Below are 7,980 nucleotides of genomic sequence, written 5' to 3'. Positions count from 1 at the left end.
TTCTCTTAATTTTCTCTTCAGAGTCCTTTCAGGTTCTGGATCTGCTTCCACAAGAATGTTCTTATCCTTGATCCTGCTCATATGACAAAGAAGAAGGCACAGAAAAAAATAATAATAATAGAGATCCTTTATACCACAGTATAGGGATCCCTGTGTGAGTAGAAGAAAAGAGAGAGAGACAAAGAATGTAATATAATGAAAGAAACACAACTGTGAGGAGGCTAGAGATGTGAGATGAGATGATAGGATATGAATGAATAAATAGAATAAGATGGGAGAGGGAGAATTTTCGAAAATATTTTTGAAAAAGAGTTAGTGATTTTCGAAAATGGTTTTTGAAAAATGTTAGTAATTTTCGAAAATTTTTGAAATCAAAAAATAAAAAATAAAAATAATTAGTTAATTAAAAAGAAATTTTGAAAAAGAGGGAAGATATTTTCGAAAATTAGAGAGAGAGAGTTAGTTAGGTAGTTTTGAAAAAGTTTAAGAAATAAACAAAAAGTTAGTTAGTTAGTTGAAACAAATTTTGAAAAGATAAGAAGTTAGGAGGTTAGAAAAGATATTTTGAAACCAACTTTTTTTGAAAAAGGTAAGATAAGAAGATATTTTAGAAATTAGTTTTGAAAAAGATTTGATTTTTAAAATCACAATTAATGACTTGATTCATAAGAAATCACAAGATATGATTCTAGAACTTAAAGTTTGAATCTTTCTTAACAAGCAAGTAACAAACTTCAAATTTTTGAATCAAAACATTAATTGATTATGTTATTTTCGAAAATTTGGTATAAAAATAAGAAAAATATTTTTGAAAAAGATTTGATTTTTGAAAAAGATTTTGAAAAAGATAAGATTTTCAAATTGAAAATTTGATTTGACTCATGAGAAACAATTTGATTTTAAAAATTTTTGAAAAAGTCAATCCAAATTTTCGAATTTGATGAGAGAAAATGGGAAAGATATTTTTTTTTATTTTTGAATTTTTATGATGAGAGAGAAAAACAAGAAAAATGATGCAATGCATGAAATTTTTAGATCAAAACAATGAATGCATGCGAGAATGCTATGAATGTCAAGATGAACACCAAGAACACTATGAATGTCATGATGAACATCAAGAACATATTTTTTGAAAAATTTTTAATGCAAAGAAAACATGCAAGACACCAAACTTAGAATTCTTTAATACTTAGACATTAAGAATTCAAGAATGCATATGATAAACATGAAAAGACACAAAACAAAAAATCATCAAGATCAAACAAGAAGACTTACCAAGAACAACTTGAAGATCATGAAGAACACTATGAATGCATGAAATTTTCGAAAAATGCAAGATGCACATGCAATTGACACCAAACTTATGACATGACTCATGACTCAATCAAGAAACAGAAAATTTGTTTTTGATTTTTTTGTGATTTTCTAATTTTTTTGGATTTTTCGAAAAATTAATTGAAAGAGAAAAATAAGGATTCCAAAATTTTTAATATGAATTCCAGGAATCTTGCATTCTTAGTCTAAAGCTTCAGTCCAGGAATTAGACATGGCTCACTAGCCAACCAAGCTTTCAATGAAAGCTCCGGTCCAAAACACTAGACATGGCTAATGGCCAGCCAAGCTTCAGCATGTAATTCTGACATGACACGCCTGATATACTCATTCCCAAAGGAATAGGACATGGCTTTACAGCCAGCCAGGCTTCAACGTGTAATTCAGACATGACACGCCTGACATACTCATTCCCAAAGGAATTAGACATGCCTTTACAGCCAGCCAGGCTTCAACATGCTTCATGAAACACTAGAATTCATTCTTAAAAATTTTTGAATAAAATTTTTGAAAACATTTTTATTATTTAATTATGTAAATAAAACATAATGAATAGGGATAGAGATACTTATGTAATTCATTGGTAGGAATTTCAGATAAGCGAATGGAGATGCTTTTCGTTCCTCTGAACCTCTGCTTTCCTGCTATCTTCATCCAATCAATCTTACTCCTTTCCATGGCTGGCTTTATGTGATCCATCACCACTGTCAATGGCTACTTTCGGTCATCTCTCAGGAAAATGATCCAATGCCCTGTCACGGCACGGCTAATCGTCTGGAGGCATCACCCTTGCCAATGGCTTCATCTTATCCTCTCAGTGAATAATATGCTCAAGCACCCCGTCACGGCACGGCTATTCATCTGTCGGTTCTCGATCATGTTGGAATAGGATTTACTATCCTTTTGCGTCTGTCACTAACGCCCTGCAATCGCGAGTTTGGAGCTCGTCACAGTCATTCATTCATTGAATCCTGCTCGGAATACCACAGACAAGGTTTAGACCTTCCGGATTCTCTTGAATGCCGCCATCATTCTAGCTTACGCCACGAAGATTCTGGTTAGGAGATCTAAGAGATATTCATTCTAGCTTATTTCATGTAGAACGGAGGTGTTTGTCAGGCACGTGTTCATAGGGGAGAATGGTGATGAGCGTCACACATAATCATCACCTTCATCACGTTCTTGGGTGCGAATGGATATCTTAGAAGCGAAATAAGATGAATTGAATAGAAAACAGTAGTACTTTGCATTAATCTTTGAGGAACAGCAGAGCTCCACACCTTAATCTATGGAGTGTAGAAACTCTACCGTTAAGAATACATAAGTGAAGGTCCAGGCATGGCCGAGATGGGCAGCCCTCTAAAACGTGATCAATAGTCTCCTAAGATGAACAATGGATTAAAACTGAGACCAAAGATCCCAAATACAATAGTAAAAGGTCCTATTTATAATAAACTAGCTACTAGGGTTTACATGAGTAAGTAATTGATGCATAAATCCACTTCCTGGGCCCACTTGGTGTGTGCTTGGGCTGAGCTTTAAGTGTTGCACGTGCAGAGGCCATTTGTGGAGTTGAACGCCAGGTTTTGATCTATTTCTGGCGTTCAACTCTGGTTTTGGATCCTTTTCTGGCGCTGGACGCCAGATTTGGGCAATAAGCTGGCGTTGAACGCCAGTTTACGTCATCTATTCTTGGCCAAAGTATGGACTATTATATATTTCTGGAAAGCCCTGGATGTCTACTTTCCAACGCAATTGGAAGCGCGCCATTTCGAGTTCTGTAGCTCCAGAAATTCCACTTTGAGTGCAGGGAGGTCAGAATCCAACAGCATTAGCAGTCCTTCTTCAACCTCTGAATCTGATTTCTGCTCAAGTCCCTCAATTTCAGCCAGAAAATACCTGAAATCACAGAAAAACACACAAACTCATAGTAAAGTCCAAAAATGTGAATTTAACATAAAAACTAATGAAAACATCCCTAAAAGTAACTAGATCCTACTAAAAACATACTAAAAATAATGTCAAAAAGCGTATAAATTATCCGCTCATCAGTGGCACACCCAGGGTCTGGCGTGCCACGCCCCTTTTGTGAGTGAGTGGTTCCTCTGTTTGGCGTGCCATGCCACGAACTCAAGTGGCACGCCCCAATGCTTCTTTGCTCTCTGAATGACACTGGCGTGCCACGCCTGATTGCTCAAGTGGCACGCCTAAGTGAAGAATGGTGAGTGGCGTGCCATGCCTTCGATACCAAGTGGCACGCCCTATGTAATTGGCCTCCTTCATCCTCTCTGGAAACTTATACGAACGTTCCACACCTAAAGCCTGGCGTGCCACGCCCATGATCTTGTCTTGGTTCCAGTAGTTGGCGTGCCACGCCTCAGCCTTCAAATGGCACGCCATAGTGACATGCTTGGGTTGGCGTGCCACGCCTTTGATACTAAGTGGCACACCCAATCTTTGCTTTTGTTCTCTGTGCATTGGCGTGCCACGCCTGGTTGCTCAAGTGGCACGCCTAAGTGAGGTTGAGAGGTTGGCGTGCCACGCCTTCGACTTCAAGTGGCACGCCCAGTCTTCAATTGCCTTTAGCCCCTTCTCTGGATTATTGTACCAGCGTGCCATGCCATGCTGTTCAAGTGGCATGCTCATGGATTTGTGAACTCTTCAAGCTTGGCGTGCCACGCCTAGGTTCTCAAGTGGCCCGCCCAAGTGACTTCTTGGAGCTGGCGTGGCACGCCTTCGATACCAAGTGGCACGCCATAGTGGAGGTTCTTCTTGGAATGGTGAGTTGGCGTGCCACGCCCCTTTGCTCAAGTGGCACGCCCATAGTAGTTGATGGGTCAGGCATGCCACGCCCAACCTGGCATGCCACGCCCCTTTTGTGTCTTCCATTGTAGCTCTCTGGAATTTTGTATTAGCGTGCCACGCCCAGTCTCTGGCGTGCCACGCCCACATGCATGCTTGGACTTCTTCTCTGGACTTTAGTACTGGCATGCCACGCCTAGCTCCTAGCGTGCCACGCCAATGCATTTTTATGGCGTTTGCTCCAAGTGGCATGCCAGTTTCACACGCCCAGCTTCTTGTTTGTCTTCTACCCATTTTTGATGCCTTTCTCACCTGAAATTCAGCACAACTCATCTCAAAGTAGTGTACCATAATATTCATCAAATAATGCATGATTTGTACTGATCAAATGAGATTTATGCTGTTTTATGGTCTTCTTTATGCAAGAAAGAAGGGTAGATGATGCAAGTCATCAATCAACTACTTCGCTCAAGGCATGAAGCCTCCAGATAAAACTACACTAGATGGTGCTAGTAATGGTTCTCTGAAAAAGTACAAGACCGTAGATGAAGCATGGCAACTTATCAGCGACTTAGCTGAGTCCACTAGAAATCACAGACACACGAACAGCCACTCAAAGACTGTTACAGAGGTTTCTTCTAGCAGTGAGACTACTGCCGTTACACAAGCTATATGTGAAATGACCAACCTACTGAAGCAGATGCAGTTGAATCAACAACAACAACAACAGTCTCCCCCACCACAACAAAGCCAACAGCTAGTCCCCCAAAGAGTATGCGAAATATGTGCTAATTATAGTCATTATACTGATGAGTGCCCGCAGCTCCAACAAGAGGACAACACTGTGGCAGCTACTCATAACTTTTATGACCGCCCGAATCAAGGATACAATCAACAAGGCGGCAACTACAACCAAGGTGGGAACTATAACCAAGGATGGCAGGACAACTCTAACCAGGGTTGGAGAGATAATTCCAACCATGGCTGGAGAGACAACTATAACAGAGGAGGCAGAGACAACAATGGAAACCAGATGTGGAATAACAACAACAAACAGCAGAATCAGAACCAGCCTTACAGGGCATCTCACCTAAGGCAGTCACAAGGACCCCAGCACAACCAACAACAGGCCCCCCAGATCACTTATCCTACTTCCTCATCAAATGACGAGATGCTTCATTCTCTTGCACAAGGACAACAAGACATGCAGACTACACTGAACTCTACTTTAAATGGTCTGAATGCCACTTTACAAGCTCTCGTCTCCCGAATAGATTCATTACCTGCTTCCACCAACCAACCTTCAAGCTCCAGTGGAATTCCTTCTCAATCCTTACCTAATCCCAAAGGTGGCATCAATGCCATCACTTTGAGGTCCGGAATCATACTGCAAGAGACGAATCGGGAGAAGCCAAGCCCACTAGAACACGCCCCAATTGAAGACTCAGTGGAAGATACTGAGGAGGAAGATGAAGTACAAGACATAGTTGAAGAAGAAGTAGCTCAACCAAGGAATGGAGCACCAGAGGATGCAGAAGCTACAAGTGGCACCATTCCTATCCCATTTCCACACCTTGCACGGAAGTCCAGAAAGCAGATGGAACTTGATCCCAAAATGGTAGAAATTTTCAAAAAGGTTGAGGTAACTGTTCCCCTTTTTGATGTTATTCAACAACTACCTAAATATGAAAAATTTCTAAAGGATTTATGCATACATAAAGATAAAATTAAAGAATTAGAAACTATTCCTTTAGGTAGTTCTATATCTTCTTTGATGGGAGGTATACCTGAAAAATGTAGTGACCCAGGTCCATGCATGGTTAACTGTACCATTGGATGTGTAATGTTTTCTGACTGCATGTGTGATTTAGGAGCGTGTGTTAGTATAATGCCATTGTCTATATATGATGCTTTGAGGCTCCCTCCCTTAAAATGGTCGGCAGCTCATTTTGTGTTAGCAGATAAGAGCATTATTATAGTAGTTGGAATTGCTGAAGATGTATTAGTGATCATTAAGGGGCTCACATTTCCCATTGACTTCTATATCTTGGAAATGCCCCCTAATGACCCAGGAAGACCATCATCAATCCTGCTTGGAAGACCATTCCTGAAGACTTCGAAGTTCAAGCTGGATGCATTATCAGGAACTTACTCCTTTGAGATAGATAGCAGAGCAGTGAGTTTCAGTTTAAATGAAGCTATGAAGCACCCTCCAGAAGATCATTCTATCTTCCAGTGCGACATCATTGATGAAACTGTAGCTGAAGTTCACCAAGAAGAAGCAAAAAAGAGACACATGGAGCAAGGTCAAAGTTTGGGGACACCCTCTAAACATAATGAAAACACCTTGCGATTATCACTAGTTCCAGATAATCCAGAGCCTAGCCATGAGCAAAAATTGGAATTGAAGCTCCTGCCTCCATACCTCAAGTATGCTTACCTTGAGGATAATCAGAAGTTCCCAGTTATCATTGCAAGGGAACTCACTTCCCAACAAGAGGAGCAACTGCTTAGTGTGCTGAGAAAACATAAGAAAGCAATTGGGTGGAGTTTGGCGGATATAGTAGGCATCATCCCTCAAGTTTGTGAGCATAGGATATTCTTAGAAGAAGGATCAAAGCCTATCCGTCAACCCCAGAGAAGATTGAATCCCACCATCTTAGAAGTTATCAAGAAAGAAGTGACCAAACTACTTGAAGCAGATATTATCTACCCCATCTCAGATATTGAATGGGTCAGTCCAGTACAAGTGGTGCCCAAGAAGTCTGGAGTCACAACAGTAAAGAATGAGCATGGAGAACTCCTGACAACTAGAGTGCAGAATTCATGGAGGGTTTGCATTAACTATAGGTGTCTCAACCAAGCTACTCGCAAGGATCACTACCCCTTGCTATTTATTGATCAGATGCTTGATCGCCTATCAGGTAAATCCCATTACTATTTTTTAGATGGTTATACAGGCTATTTTCAAATTCATATAGCTCCTGAAGATCAGGAGAAAACTACTTTTACATGTCCCTTTGGAACGTATGCATATAAGAGGATACCTTTTGGCTTATGTAATGCACCGGCTACTTTCCAAAGATGCATGATGAGTATCTTTTCAGATCTTATTGAGAACTGTATGGAAGTATTCATGGATGATTTTAGCGTTTATGGTGATTCCTTTAGCCTTTGCTTGGATAGTTTAGCTAGAGTATTAGACAGGTGTGTTAGTTCAAACCTTGTATTGAATTTTGAAAAATGTCACTTTATGGTAAAACAAGGTATTCTTCTAGGACATGTTGTTTCTAGTACTGGTATTTCTGTAGATCCAGCAAAGGTAGATGTCATTTCTAGTTTACCTTACCCCTCCTCTGTGAGGGAAGTCCGTTCGTTCCTAGGACATGCAGGTTTTTACAGGAGATTCATTAAGGACTTCAGTAAGGTAGTATTACCTTTATCCAGACTGCTGCAGAAAGATATTGAGTTCGAGTTCAGTGAGGATTGCATGCAAGCATTTGATAAGCAGAAGATCGCCCTGACTCAAGCTCCAATTGTGAGAGGACCAGACTGGAGCCAGCCATTTGAGATTGTGTGATGCCTCCAACCATGCAGTAGGAGCGGTGCTGGCTCAGCGCAAAGGTAAGGATCCTTTCGTAATTGCTTATGCGTCTAAGACCTTAGACGCTGCTCAGTCTAATTACACTACTACTGAAAAAGAGCTTCTTGCTATTGTTTTTGCTCTGGATAAATTCTGAGCCTATTTACTTGGTACTAAGATAGTAGTGTACTCAGACCATGCAGCTCTAAAATATTTATTAGCTAAAAAAGAGTCCAAACCAAGGTTGATACGTTGGTTAATGC

Source organism: Arachis ipaensis, chromosome B05 (genome assembly GCF_000816755.2).
Source record: "Arachis ipaensis cultivar K30076 chromosome B05, Araip1.1, whole genome shotgun sequence".
In the NCBI taxonomy this organism is placed as follows: Eukaryota; Viridiplantae; Streptophyta; class Magnoliopsida; order Fabales; family Fabaceae; genus Arachis; species Arachis ipaensis.
Note: the sequence above shows the minus strand (reverse complement) of the source record.